The 15370-nt window shown below is 47.9% G+C and overlaps 1 non-coding gene across 1 annotated transcript; it reads right to left on the minus strand.

Annotated features, from left to right (window-relative positions):
- Positions 1-11759: 11759 nt before the first annotated feature.
- Positions 11760-11831, minus strand: trnaw-cca (transfer RNA tryptophan (anticodon CCA)). Its single transcript has one exon. It is a non-coding gene; the product is annotated as a tRNA-Trp (tRNA).
- Between the last annotated feature and the right edge of the window lie 3539 nt (positions 11832-15370).

A 15370-nucleotide genomic window follows, 5' to 3' on the forward strand; every position in this document is an offset into this window, starting at 1 on the left:
TCCCTCTCACCCTAAACCTATGCCCTCGAGTTCTGGACTCCCCCACCCCAGGGAAAAGACTTTGCCTATTTACCCTATCCACGCCCCTCAAAATTTTGTAAACTTCTAGAAGGTCGCCCCTCAGCCTCCGACGCTCCAGGGAAAACAGCCCCAGCCTGTTCAGACTCTCCCTGTAGCTCAAATGCTCCAAACCTGGCAAGTCTGCACATTGTTAGGTCGAACACGAAAACCGAATTCCTTCCTCTTTGTCAATGACAGACAGGGATTTACTGACCCTAACCACTCCCTGTACGAAAACGTTCTTCCTAATGTCACTTTTACTTCTTTTCCTCGTGACTTTAAAACTCTGCCGAATCGTTGTGGATCCTTTCAGGTGTGGGAGCATTTTCACAACATTATTTCCTGTTTCTAGGTCCCTCATGACTTGGAAAACTTCGGTTCTCCGAGCAGAGCTGTCCCAATTTTCCAATCTACCTTCATTGCTGACATTCCTCAAACACCGCACCACTCACGTCAACTTGTTCAACGCTATCTCCAACCATTTCACTTCCCTGTTCTCTGTCCCATTCGTACTCCAGGGAGCCTAACCTCGTTTCACGAAGGTGTTTTTTGAGAAAATTAACCACGCATTTTTGGACACGTCAAGTTAAGACAGGCGGGCGCATGCGGGATTTGAACACGGGACCTCTCGCAAGTCGGTGCAGTAAAAGACCTTAAGCGAGAATCATACGCCTCGACCAACGAGCCAGACAGCAAACACACACTCAACCCCCCACGCCTCTTGCGCGACCTGAGACTTGCTCAGTATGAAATACATTTGAGATTGCTCTGAGGATTGCAAGCGGCAAAGAGTTTCCCGAACAGCTGCTTCTCATTCAGTCTCCCTGCTGCTATTTCATTCCACTGCATTCGCTGCTCACAGCGTCGTTTCCCCAATGTAGCATGAAGCATAAACTGGGTGACTGCTTCGCAGAACATCCCGGTTCTGCCCGCAGGAAAAAGGCCCTGGCCTTGCGGTTGCCTGCCACTTTAACACATCACCCTGTTCCCTGGCCAACATCTCTGTCTCAGGCTTGCAGCAGTGTTCTCGCTCCAGATGAAAGAACAACACCGCATTTTCCACTTGGAGACCTTACAGCCCTCCGGTCTTCAATATCGAGTTCCATAACTTTAGGGCCTGAACTCCCCCATGTCCTTGACCCCTACCACACAAACGACTCCTTGTTATCACCTCGTCTGCTATGACATACCACGTATTGTTAGCCGCTAACAGTCTCCATTAACAGTTATTCGCCTCTCACGCGGATCGTTATTCACTCCTACGTCCTTCCTATTGTTCTCTCTCTGAGCTGGCGGCAAACACAGCAATGTACATCGGAGACTCTGAGCCAGCTGAAACTTGCTCAGTGTGAAGTACATTCCACATTGCTCCAAGAATTGCAAGCAGCAAAGCGTTTCCAGAACATCTGCTTGTCATTCTGTCCCCGGGGCGCTGATATTTGTCTCATCCCCAGGAACTGGACTACCTCCACTAGTGGATAATTAAACCATTTTATTTCTACTTGCACGTTGTTCTGGGGGGGGGGGGAGGGGGTGTAGGCTGGGGGGAGGGCAGAGTGCATTCGCTCTTCTGCTATCTCTCTCTCTCTCTGAAATCCTTGGGGTGAGAGGTATCAGTTACACGAATGCGTGGGTGGGACAGAGAGAAATGGACACCGAAGACTCTTCGCCCAGGTAAATTCACATTGTTGTGCAGCCTTCTTGGTGTTCAGAGTTCGTCTTCACGCAGTAATCTTTGGAAAGTCTATTGCAAAGTGGGCATCGCTTTCTTTGCTGCGACCGCGCAGCAGTTAACATCTGAGCCCCAAGTGTCCCAGATGAAGAGAATCCGAAAGGAACCTTCACTCACTGAGAGTCATCCCCACGGCCCTGAGCTGAGGGACTGCAGGCAGTCCAACACGGAAGGGACGATAAAAATGAACCAGTTTTGCTCCCTCAGCCTCTCTGTCCCAGAGACAGGCAGTGGGACGGCATAAACACGTAGCATCATTCTCGCGCAGACAGAAGCCGTTCAGCCCATCGAGTCCACGGCGATTCTCTGTCACTTGCCTCTCCCTGAGGTTATTCACAATTGGTGATCTGTCCTAATCGTGGGGGAATGTGTCTGAGTCGTAATGCGGTTTCTGACAAGCCGACCGTTTTATTATTCACGTCCGAACCGGCATGGCGAATTACTGCAGGGAATGGACAAAAACGTAAGGCATGTGTTTCAACTTTATCAGCTCATTGACATCGCAGAAAAGTGGTTTTACAATTCGCTTCAGAGGAACTCGACGGAGAACAGGAGAAGACCACTCAGACCTCCAGAAGCGAGTCACTTCGCCTGCGTGAATTTGGCGAGTGTATCAGTATGATACATGTTACTCAGACACTCGAAGTTTTAGGGAGCAGGTGCAATGTGAAGATATAGAACAGAGGCTCATGACAAAGGAAAGCTGCTCAAGGAGAGTTTGAGCAATAGCAATAGAGGATGGTTTCGAGCTATGGGCCTCTGGGTTGTGGGGCCCGCACGCTGTCGTTGCGTCACTCTGTGTTTAGTATGCCATGCGTTTTCTCAGAACCCTTCAGCTTTTCGACAGGCACCTGGCACGCACGTTCCAGACTCATATCAAAGATCTCCACTGCTGTTGTGTAATATACTGCTGCGCAGGGGTGTGGAGGCTGTGTTAATATGAACATTCTGTTGGTCGAACATGACCACCGAATTCAATTTTGTGTCCATTGAATCTGCCTCTTTGTCACTGTCAGAGAGGGATTTACTGACCCTAACCACTCCCTGTACGAAAACGTTCTTCCGAATATCACTTTTACTTCTTTTCCTCATGAATTTAAAAAGCTGCCGAATCGTTCTCGATCCTTTCAGGCGTGGGAACACTTTCACGACATTATTTCCAATCTCTAGTCCCCTCATGACTTGGAAAACTTGCCACGCCGGATTTCAAACTTCTGTTCTCCGAGGAGAGCTGTCCCAATTTTCCAAACTACCTTCATTGCTGACCTTCCTCAAACACGGGACCACTCACGTCAACCTGTTCAACACTATCTCCAATCATTTCACTTCCCCGCTTCCTTCCCCATTCGTACTCCAGGGAGCCCAGCATCGTTAAACGAAGGTGCTTTTTGAGAAGTTTAATCGGACATTTTTGCACAAGTCAAGAAAGCCAGGATCTCTCGCAAGTCTGCCCGTTAGAAGACCCAATGCGAGAATCATACCCCTAGACCAACGAGCCATAGGCCGCTGGCTCCAGCACCTCCTGAACTAGCTGAGACTTGCTCAGTGTGAAATACATTCGCCATTGCTCTCAGAATTGCAAGCAGCAAAAGAGTTTCCAGAACAGCGCTTCTCATTCTGTCTCCCTGCTCATTTCGTTCATTTTCAAATGAACAAAACCACCAGGTCTAGTTCTAGTCCATCTGTGGAGAGAAAGGAGAGATAATGTTTTGAGCCCAACGATCCGTCTTCGGAACTGATGGAATGAGTGGGCGGGTAAAGACCGTGGAAGAAGGTGGGCAGGTTCTAAAATGATTGAACTCGGCGTTGGGTCCTGAAGGCAGCGCGGTCTCTCAGGAGAAAATGAGGTTTCGCTCTTCCAGCTTGCGCTGTGCCTTGTGGGAGCACTGCAGCAAATCAGAGACTGAAATGTTGTCATGGGAACACAGTGGGAGGTTGAAGTGACAGGAAACTGGAAACTGACGGTTTATGGGAGAAAGGACACAGAACGGGGGATGTGCTACAAAAGTGTACAGAAAAGCCACACCCCCAGACCAGACCCTGAACTACAACCATCAAAACACAGACAAGAGAAGCTGCATTAGGACGCTATTCAAAAGGGTGACTACACACTGCAGCACTGCCGACCTGTGACTGAAGAAGAACACGTCTACAGAGGCTTCACCAGGAACGGATATGCCCGCAACTTCATCCACAAGGGCCGAGCAGACAAACAACGGGACAAGGACCTGCCACGACCCAACACACTCACCACTTTACCTTATATAATAAACCTCACAGAACTTACAGCCAGACATCTCCGACCACCCGGATTCATGACAGCCCATAAACTGACAGCCACACTCAGACAACAACTCACCAGAACAAAAGACCCAAGGACATCATGTGGAAAACAAATATAGTTTACAAGATTCCATGCAAAGGCTGCACGAAAACTAAACAGTACAGGACAAACAGGCAGACAACTAGCAATCTGTAACCATGAACAACATCTACCCATTAAACACTGTCTCTGGTACCCACACAAACACAGATGATAAGGACGATAAAATCGACAGAGACAGCACAACGGTCATAGTACAACTAAACAGAGGTCAGCCAGAGAAATTCAACAAACACGGCACTCATCCAGGAACTCCACCAATAAACACATTGACACATGCCAATCACTGCGAACGAACAACCAGAACCGTCAAACAAAAGCAACAGAAACAGAACCAAATACATTCCAGAAGACGCAGTACAGCAGCGCTTCACAGGAGGCTCCAACGTACTGAAGATGTCACCAAGACAGAGGATGTAACGCCTGCAAATCAACTTCCCAGCTCGGCGAGCTGCGACAATCGGCAGCCGAGCTACAAAGCTTTCCGCAAATCTTATACTGAAGTGTAATTCCTATCGAAATTTGAGAGCATCCTGTTTATGTCATTCAGTTCCTGCAAGCAAAAACTTTGTTGTGGTTCTGTTCGTCGAGCTGGGAATTTGTGTTGCAGACGTTTCGTCCCCTGTCTAGGTGACATCCTCAGTGCTTGGGAGCCTCCTGTGAAGCGCTTCTGTGAAATTTCCTCCGGCATTTATAGTGGTTTGTACCTGCCGCTTCCGGTTGTCAGTTCCAGATGTCCGCTGCAGTGGCCGGTATATTGGGTCCAGGTCGATGTGCTTGTTGATAGAATCTGTGGATGAGTGCCACGCCTCTAGGAATTCCCTGGCTGTTCTCTGTTTTGGCTTGTCCTATAATAGTAGTGTTGTCCCAGTCAAACTCATGTTTCCTGTCATCTGAGAGAGATCCCGGATTCAAATCGCCGTTTCGGACGTGAATGACAAGACGATCCGCATGTCAGAAACCGCATCCCGGGGACAGAATGACAAGCAGATGTTCTGGAAACTCTTTGCTGCTTGCAATTCTTGGAGCAATGTGGAATGTACTTCACACTGAGCAAGTTTCAGCTGGCTCAGAGTCTCCAGTGTACATTGCTCTCTTTCCCGCCAGCTCAGAGAGAGAACAATAGGAGGGACAAAGGAGTGAATAACGATCAGTGTGGGAGGGTGAATAACTGTTAATGGAGAGCGTTAGTGGCTAACAATAAGTAGTGTGTCGTAACAGACTATGTGATACCAAGGGCTCGTATGTGTGTGGTAGGGGTCAAGGACATGGGGGATTTCAGGCCCTAAAGTCATGCAACTCGATCTTGAAGACCGGAGGGCTATACGGTTTTGAAGTGGAATATGAGGCGTTGTTCTTCCATCTGGAGCTGAGCTTTGCTGGAGCACTGCTGCAAGCCTGAGACAGAGATGTTGGCCAGGGAACAGGGTGGCGTGTTAAAGTGGCAGGAAAGCAGAAGCTCAGGACCTTTATTTGCGGGCAGAACCAAGATGTTCTGCGAAGCAGTCATCCAGTTTATACTTCATGCTCCGTTGGGGAAACGACACTATGAGCAGCGAATGCAGGAGACTGGGTTGCGGCAAATGTGCAGGTAAAGTGCTGCTTCACCTGGAAGGTATGTTCGAGCCTGGAAGGATATTCAGGAGGGAGCGGGTAAATTGTGCTTCTGAGTGAAGTCACGGTTCGTAAAAACAGAATGTGGCAATTTAGACAGAGTTAATATTTGCTTGTGGGCGAGATGTCTGCCGGTGCGTGATGGGAGCATAACCCAGAAGGGAAACCATCTTTCCTATTCACTCAATGTCGTCTTTAGCAGCTTTCCCGTATAACGGCGCACTGTTGTGCATCTCGCCTTCTCATCTGCTTCCCAAAAAACTTCGACGTAAATATTTCACATTGATATACTGGCCCAATGTGCACAGTTGAGATGACCCACTCGTGGTCTTCTCCTGTTCTCTGTACCCTATGTTGAGGAGGGCAATGCTTGTCACTGGTCACTCCGGTGTCAGAGAAAAGTTTAGAAAGAAAACGGTTTAATTTTCTGCCAGTGGAGAGGGCCCGGTACCTGGGGATGGACAAACGGCAGCTGAGAGACAGAATGAGAAGCAGCTGTTCATAGAGTCATAGAGATGTACAGCATGGAAACAGACCCTTCGGTCTCACCCGTCCATGCCGATCAGATATCCCACCCCAATCTAGTCCCACCTGCCAGCACCCGGCCCATATACCTCCAAACACTTCCTATTCATATATCCATCCAAACGCCTCTTAAATGTTGCAATTGTACCAGCCTCCGACACTTTCTCTGGCAGCTCATTCCATACACGCACCACCCTCTGCGTGAAAAAGTTGCCCCTTAGGTCTCTTTTATATCTTTCTCCTCTCACCCTAAATCTATGCCCTCTAGTTCTTGACTCCCCGACCCCAGGGAAAAGACTTTGCCTATTTATCCAATCCATGCCCCTCATAATTTTGCATGAAGTCACCCTTCAGCCTCCGACGTTCCAGAGAAAACAGCCCCAGTCTGTTCAATTTCAACTGTACTTCACTCTGAGCAAGACTCAGCTGGTTCAAGAGGTAGAGTGGGGGCGCAGGGGCGCCAGTTGGCTGGCTCGTTGGTCTAGGGGTATGATTCTTGCTTTGGGTCTTCGTCGACGCAGACGTGCGAGAGATCCCGGGTTCAAATCCCGGACGCGCCCGCGTTTTGTGACTTATGCAAACGTGCCTGCTTAATTTTCTCAAAAAGCACCTTCGTTAAACCAGGTTGGGCTCCCTGGCGTACCAATGGGACAGAAAGCAGCGAAGTGAAATGATTGGCGATACCGTTGAATAGGTTGACGTGAGTGGTGCGGTGTTTGAGGGCTGTCAGCGATGAGGGTCGATTGGAAATTTGGGACAGCTCTCTTCGGAGAACAGAAGTTTCAAATCTGGCCCGATTGAAGCTTTCCAAGTCATGCGACGTCGAGACAGAGAAAGTAATGTAGTCAAAATGCTCCCACGCCTGAAAGGATCGGCAACGATTCGGCAGAGTTTTAAAGTCATGGGGAAAAGAACCCAAAGTGACATTAGGGAGAACGCTTTCGTACAGGGAGTGGTGGTTGGGGTCAGTAAATCCCTAACTGACACTGACAAAGAGGCAGATTCATTAGACGCAAACGGGAATTCGGTGGTCATGTTTAAAGTAACAATGTGCAGAATTACATGGAGAAGGCAAGAGAATGATACGAATAGTGACCCACGTTTACTTACTGTGTCGACCCAGCAGAGCGAAGGTGGGCCGCATGGCGTCTATTCAGAGTGAAATCACAGTTCGACCAACAGAATGTGGGAAGTTAGAAAAAGTTTGTATTTACACAGCCTCCATACGTCTGCGCAACACTATATAAGACGACAGCAGTGGAGATCTTTGACATCAGTCTCGAACTTCCTGAAGAAGGGCTTATGCCCGAAACGTCGATTCTCCTGTTCCATGGATGCTGCCCGACCTGCTGTGCTTTTCCAGCAACACATTTTCAGTTCTGATCTCCAGCATCTGCAGACCTCACAGTCTCGAACGTGCATGCCAGGCGCCAGACGAAAGTCTGAAGGGACCTGTGGAATAGGGCGCTGTGCGTAAGAGCAGAGTGGCGCAGCGGGAGTGCGCTCGGCCCATAACCCAGCGGTCGATGGCTCGAAACCATCCTCTGCTATTGTTCAGTGTCTTCTACAGCAACTTTCCTTTGTGATAGCACTCTGCTCAGCATCTTGCCTTTCAAACGACTGTCTGAATGCCCCGGATCATCCCGAAACTCACACTGTTCAAGTAACTTGGTTTTCGAAGTCTGAGTGGTCTTCTCCTGTTTTTCGTCGGCTTCCTACGAACTGAATCGCAAACCCACTTCTCTGAGATGCCAGTGAGCTGAGACGCATACCTTGTGATTTCGTGCCTTGCCTGCCGTAATTCGCCACGCCGGTTCGTACGTGAATGACAAGACGATCAGCATGTCAGAAACGGTATCACCATTCAGACACAGCCCCTTAGTATTCGGACAGATATCACTCATTGTGAATCACCTCAGAGAGAGACAAGTGGCAGCGAGTCGCCGTGGACACGATGGGCTGGACCGCCTCTGTCGGCGGGAGAACGATGGTACGTGTTTATGCCGCCCCGCTGCCTGTCTATGGGACAGAGATGCTGAGGGAGCGACAATGGTTCATTTAACCGTCCCTTCCGTGTTGGACTGCCTGCAGTCCCGCAGCTCAGGGCCGTGGGGATGACTCTCAGTGAGTGAAGGTTTCACTCGGATTCTCTTCATCTGGGGCACTTAGGCTCAGATGTTAACTGCTGCGCGGTCGCAGCGATGAAAGCGATGCCCACTTTGCGAGAGATTTTCTGTAAGATTGCTGCGTGAAGACGAATTCTGAACACCAAGCAGACTGCACAACAATGTACTCATATGAATCTACTTGAGGGAAGAGTCCTCGGTGTCCATTTCTCTCTGCTCCGCCAGCACAGCATCTTTCTATCTCTCCAATAACAGAAGTTTGGAGGAAATTCACAATCAAAGTTACTCACTTCCCACTCATTAGATTACTTACAGTGTGGAAACAGGCCCTTCGGCCCAACAAGTCCACACTGACCCGCCGAAGCCCAACTCACCCATACCCCTACATTTACCCCTTACCTAACACTACGGGGAATTTAGCATGGTCAATTCACCTGACCTGCACATCTTTGGACTGTGGGAGGAAACTGGAGCACCCGGAGGAAACCCACGCAGACACGGGGAGAACCTGCAAACTCCACACAGTCAGTCACCTGAGGCGGGAATTTAACCGGGGTCTCTGTGAGGCAGCAGTGCTAACCACTGTGCCACCGTGCCGCCCACAAAGTGTAAGTGATACCTCTCACCCCAAGGGATTGGGAGTTAAAAAGCAGAAGAGCGAATGGACTCTTCCCTCCCTCCAGAAAAGCGGACAAGTAGAAACAAATTGGTTTAATTACCCACCAGTGGAGATAGACCAGTTCCTGGGGATGAGACAAACATCAGCGCCCCTGGGACAGAATGACAAGCAGATGTTCTGGAAACAATTTGCTGCTTGCAATTCTTGGAGCAATGTGGAATGTATTTCACACTGAGCAAGTTTCAGCTGGCTCAGAGTCTCTAGTGTACATTACTCTCTGAGTTTATATTTGCACATCGGCGACATGTCTGCACAACAGCACATGACACTACAGCAGTGAAGATCTTTTGACGTCATTCTCGAACATGCAAGTCACACGCCAGATGAAAAGCTGAATACTTCTCTGGAAAAGCTACCGTGCAATGCAGGAGAATGGCACAGCGAGTGCATGATGGGATCATAACCCAGAAGCGAAACCATTTTCTCCTACTCACTTAATGTCTTTCGTAGCTTTCCCGTATAACGGCGCTCTGTTCTTTTCCTTGCCATGTCATTTGTTTCCCAAAACAAATCTGGGTATCTGAGCTCAATATATCACATCGATACACAAGTCAAATTTACACAGTTGCGCTGGCACCCTTGTGGAGCTCTGAGTTGTCTTGTCCTGTTCTCTGACGGTGTGTCCTGATCTCGTGTGAAACCTCTTCTCTCAGATGGCAATGAACCGGTGAAGTTGAAACACATGACTTGCTGTTTTAGTCCATTGCCCACAGTAAAGAAACCAACGGTGTAACAAAAGACTTCCTGCAGGATTGTTGTGTTAAGACAAATTCTGAACACCAAGCAGGCTGCACAAAAATGCACTGATATCAATTTACCTGAGCGAAGAGTCTCCGGTGTCCATTTCTCTCTGTCCCGACAGCACAGCATCTTTCTATCTCTCCGTTAACAGGAACTTTGGAACACGTTCAAAGTTGCCCATTTCCTCCGCATGACTGTAACTGACTTCTCCTGCCTCACGTAATAGTGTGAGAGAGCAGAAGAGTGAATGGGCTCTGCCTTCCACCAGCACATTTTGCAAGTAGAAACGAAATGGTTCAATTATCCACCAGTGGAGAGAGCCCGGTCCCTGGGGACTGGACAAACAGCAGCGTCCTGGAAGCAGCGAGACAGATTGAGAAGCAGATGTTCTTGAAACTCTTCCTTACTTGCAATTCTGGGAGCAATGCACAATGGATTTCATACTGAGCAAGTCTCAGCTGCTTCCGGAGGTGGCTCGTTAGTCTGGGATCTGATTCTAGCTTTGGGTCTTCGAGCATATGCAGCCGTGTGAGAATTCCCGGGTTCCAATCCCAGGCGAACCATCATTCCTTAAATTGACCTGAGCAAAAATACCTGATGAATTTTCTCAAAAAGCCGCTTCGTTAAATAAGATCGGACTGCCTGAATTAGGGACGGCGCAGAGCTGCCATTGCAGTGAACACGGCGAAGGGAAACACTTGTTCAAAGTGAAAACAAGTATTGCAGATTTTTCGCCCGCGCAATCCGAGTCTGAATGAATCCTCCACCTGTATTACGCTCAATTCTGAGGGTGACACTTCAGGAAGCGGGGAAGTGAAGTGATTGCAGACGGCGCTGAACAGGTTAACGTGAATAGTGCCGTCCTGAGGAATGTCAGCAATGAAGGGAGATTGGAAAGTTTGGGGCAGCTGTCTTTGGTGAACAGAAGACTGAAAGCTGGTCTGATTGAAGTTTTCCACGTCATGAGGGTTTTAGACAGAGGAAATAATGCAGTGCAAATGCTCCCAGGCCTGAAAGGATCGAGAATAATTTGGCAGAGATTTAAAGTCATCAGGAAAATAAGTAAAAGTGACATTAGGAAGAACGTTTTCGCACAGGGAGTGGGGTCAGTAAGTCGCTGTCTGACAGTGACAAAGAGGCAGATTCAATGGACACAAATGGGAATTCGGTGGGGCATGTTCAATGTAACAATGTGCAGATTTACAGGGAGAAGGCGACAGAATGAGACACTTATTTACATATTGTGTTGAGCCTGGTGAAGGTGAAACACATCAGTTGCGGTGTGTCCCATGCGCAGGAGGCCCTGCAGTAATTCCCCACGCTGTTTCGCACAGCAGCATCCTCTCGGTGAATTACTCTTGGCAAAAAAATATCGATTGAACCAAATCAGTGTCCGCCACTGGATTTTACTGACACTGTTTATAAAATTCAGGCTCACCGTTAATGTGGAGAGAGGCCATCAGACTAGAGTTTCCGCTCCTTCTGTTGAATAAAGATAATTTTAACTGTGTCCAGTGAGAGGAAAGGATTTGCAGTTGGTGGGAAACATTTCTATCTGAACTCGCTAACACTCTCCTGATAGATTGAAACATAAAGCTGGGAGTCTCTGGACTATGTTGTAAAACTATCGGTATTACGTTATTCACACCGCGCTGTCACCAACTGATTGAAGCGGCTGCCCAGAGGGAGACGGTTGTGTTTAAATCCCGTGATGAACTGGGGGAGCTGAGCATTTACCCAGACAAGGGGCACACCACCTCCCTGACACACTGTTCACAAATCAAACAGACAGCAAAGCTTCACGTGTGATCGAAAATTTCCGCAAAGAAGATTTGGCTCAACAGATATCCGGAGTGAAGTACTCCTTTCTTGATTTGAAATGGAGGAAGTTGACGACAGTGAGCCTGACGTGATTCGAACACGCAACCTTCTGATCTGGAGTCAGACGCGCTACCGTTGCGCCACAAGCTCACGCATAGCCCGCAGCCTCTATTCATGCTTAAGGGAAGTGATCGCACTGCAATGATTTTGCGTTATGAGTAACAACGGAGATCAACAGTTCATGGGTGTTCTTCTCTGCCCCCTCTCCTTCTGTCTCCCGAAGTAATTTCCAAATCTACCTCAATAAAAAGGTGAAAGAACTGTGGATGCTGTATATCTGAAACAAAAAACAGGAGTAGCCGGTGACCCTTCCACAGAACTGATGGTGATTGGGAAAACGTTGGTTTATGTGCAGGAGATATTTTGGGAAAACGTTGGTTTATATGGGAGGAAGGCGGACGCAGTTAATGATAGATCAGGACAGAGCCCAAAGCGAGGGAAGAACTGTGGACAGGAAAGGAAGTTGATAACGATCTGCGTGGGAGGGTGAATGGAGACTGTTCGTGGCAAAGAATAGGTAGTGTGTAATGACAGACTATGTGATAACAAGGCTTGGTGTGTGTGGAAGGGACGAGGATACTATGGAGTTCAGGCCCGAGACTTATTGAATTTGATATTGGGACCAGAGGGATGTATGGTCCCCAAGTGTAATATTCGGTGCTCTTCGTTCTGCTGGTGCTGAGCTTCGCTGGAACACTACAGCAAACCTGAGACAGAGATGTTGGCCAGGGAACAGGGTGGGGTGTCGAATTGGCAGGCAACTGGAAGCTCAGGGTCTTTTTTGCAGGCAGAACGTAGATGTTCTGTGCAGCAGTCACCCAGTTTATGCTTCGTTTTCCCCAATGTAGATGAGACCACATTGTGAGCAGCAACTGCAGTCGACTGGGTTGTGGGAAGTGCAGGTCAAGTGCTGCTTCACCTGGAAGGTAAGTTTGGACCCTTGGATAGAGAGGAGGGAGCAGGTAAATGGGCTGGTGTCACACATTCGGCAGTTGCAGGGGAAAGTGCCGTTGGACTATTGGGGTGGAAATGGGGTTAGGCTTGGTGGGAATGAAGGAAGAGTGGACCCAAGGTATAACTCCAGCCCATTTTCCTATCTGCCAAATAGAGGAATTTGTTAAGTGTGTACAAGGACATTTTCTAATTCACAATGTGGATGTACATACTGGCGAGGGTGCAAAACCTAAGGGTAAACCATAATTCTATTAACTTTAGAACAGTGATTGAAAATAATGTATCAGATCTAAAAGTTGAGGTTCTAAATTGGAGGAAGACTCAGGTATTAGGCAAAAATTTTCAAAAGCTGATTGGGGGCAGATGTTCGCAGGTTAAAGGACTGCTGGAAAATGGGAAGCCTTCAAATATGAGATAACAAGAGTTCAGGCACAGTATATTCCTGATTCGGAGATGCCGGTGTTGGACTGGGGAGTACAAAGTTAAAAAATCACACCACACCAGGTTATAGTCCAACAGGTTTACTTGGAAGCACACTAGCTTTCTGAGCGACGCTCCGTCATCTGAGTATATTCCTGTTCGGGTGAAAGGAAAGGCTGGTAGCTTGGGGAATGCTAGATGACTAGAGAAAATGAGATTTTGGTTAAGATAAAGAAGGATGTATATATCAGGTATCGGCAGAGAGATCGAGTGAATCCTTAGAGTATAAAGGCAGTACGAGCATACTTAAGAGGGAAATCATGAGGGCAAAAAAGGGAACATGAGATAGCTTTGGCAAATAGTCATGGATAACCCAAAGGATTTTTATAAATACGTTAAGGACAAAAGGAGAACAAGGGAGAGAATAGGGCCCGTCAAAGATCAGCAAGGCGGCCTTTGTGGAGCTGCAGTAGAATGGGGGGGGGGGGGGGGGCGGGCGAGATACTGAACGGATATCGTGCATCAGTGTTTACTGTGGAGAAGGGCATGGAAGATCTAGAATGTGAGAAAGTAGATGGTGACATGTTGAAAAAATGCCCATATTTCAGATGAGAAATTGCTGGATATCTTGATATGCAGAAAAGTGGATAAATCCCAAGGACCTGATCAGGAGTACCCTAGAACTCTGTGGGAAACTCGGGAAGTGATTGCTGGGCCTCTTACTGAGATATTTGTATCATCAATAGTCACAGGTGAGGTGCCAGAAGGCTAGAGGGTGGCTAACGTGGTGCCTCTATTTAAGAAAGGTGGAAAGGAAAAGCCAGGGAACTATAGACCAGTGAACCTGACATCCGCGATGGGCAAGGTTTTGGAGAGAATCCTAAGAGACAGGATTTACATGTATTTGGAAAGGCAAGAATTGATTAGGGATAGTCAGCATGGCTTTATGCTTGGGAAATCATGTCTCATGAACATGATTGGGTTTTTTGAAGAAGTAACAAAGTGGATTGATGAGGGCAGAGCGATGGACGTGATCTATATGGACTTCAGGAAGGCGGTCATCAAGGTTCCTCATGGGAGACTGGTGAGCAAGGTTTAAGCTCATGGCATGCAGGGACAACTAGCCATTTGGATACAAACTGGCTAGAAGGCAGAAGACAGAGGGTGGTGATGGAGGTTGGTTTTCAGACTGAAGGCCTGTGACCAATGGTGTGTCACAAGGATTGATGCTGGGCCCGCTACTTTTTGTCATTTATATAAATGATTTGTATGTAAACGGAGGAGGTATAGTTAGCAAGTTTGTAGATGACACCAAAATTGGAGGTGTAGTGGACAGTAAAGAAGGTCACCTCAGATCACAACGGAACCTTGATCAGATGGGCCAATGGGCTGAGGAATGGCAGTTGGAGGTTAATGTAGATAAATATGAGGTGCTGCATTTTGGAAAATCAAATCAGAGCAGGACTTTTACACTTAATGGTAAGTTCCTTGGAAGTGTTGCTGAACAAAGAGACCTTGGAGTTCAGGTTGATAGTTCCTTAAAAGTAGAGATGCAGGCAGATTGGATAGTAAAGAAGGCGTTTGGTGTGCTTTCCTTTGTTGGTCAGAGCATCGAGGATAGATGTTGGGAGCTCATGTTGCCACTGTACAGAACATTGGTCAGGCCACGTTTGGAATATTGCATGTAACTTTGGTCTGCTTCCTATCGGAAAGATGTTGTGAAACTAGAAAAGGTGTAGAAAAGATTTACAGGGATGTTGCCAGGGTTGGAGGTTGGAGGGTAGGAAGGTTTTATGGGGATTTGGGCCAAGTGCTGGCAAATGGGACTAGATTAGGTTAGGATATCTGGGCTGCATGGATGAGTTGCACCGAAGGGTCTGTTTCCGTGCTGTACATCTGTGTCACTCTGTGAGACTCCATGGGATTCTCTGCCCAAGAGAGCAGTTGAGACAGCTTCATGAAGTTTATTGAAGACGCAGTTGGATGGGTGTTTGCATGGTAGGGGAATTAAGGGTAGTCGGGATAGTCCAGGTTGGTGGAGCTGTGATCTTAATGAATGACGGAGCAGGCTTGACCAAATGCTCTACTCCTGCTTCTGTTACTTTGAATCTGTAACACTGCATTTCCCGCGGCCGGAGTTTTCCCAAGGCACAAAGGAGGTTTTCTATAGTATAGTTAAACCCCTTGCTTTGCTTGAACTCAATCTGCATGGACTTGGAGGAGAATGGGATTTGCAAAGTGCCCTCCCCTCCACT

Source organism: Chiloscyllium plagiosum, unplaced genomic scaffold (genome assembly GCF_037043375.1).
Source record: "Chiloscyllium plagiosum isolate Xiang-an unplaced genomic scaffold, Cpla_swu_hap1 HiC_scaffold_27, whole genome shotgun sequence".
NCBI lineage: Eukaryota > Metazoa > Chordata > Chondrichthyes > Orectolobiformes > Hemiscylliidae > Chiloscyllium > Chiloscyllium plagiosum.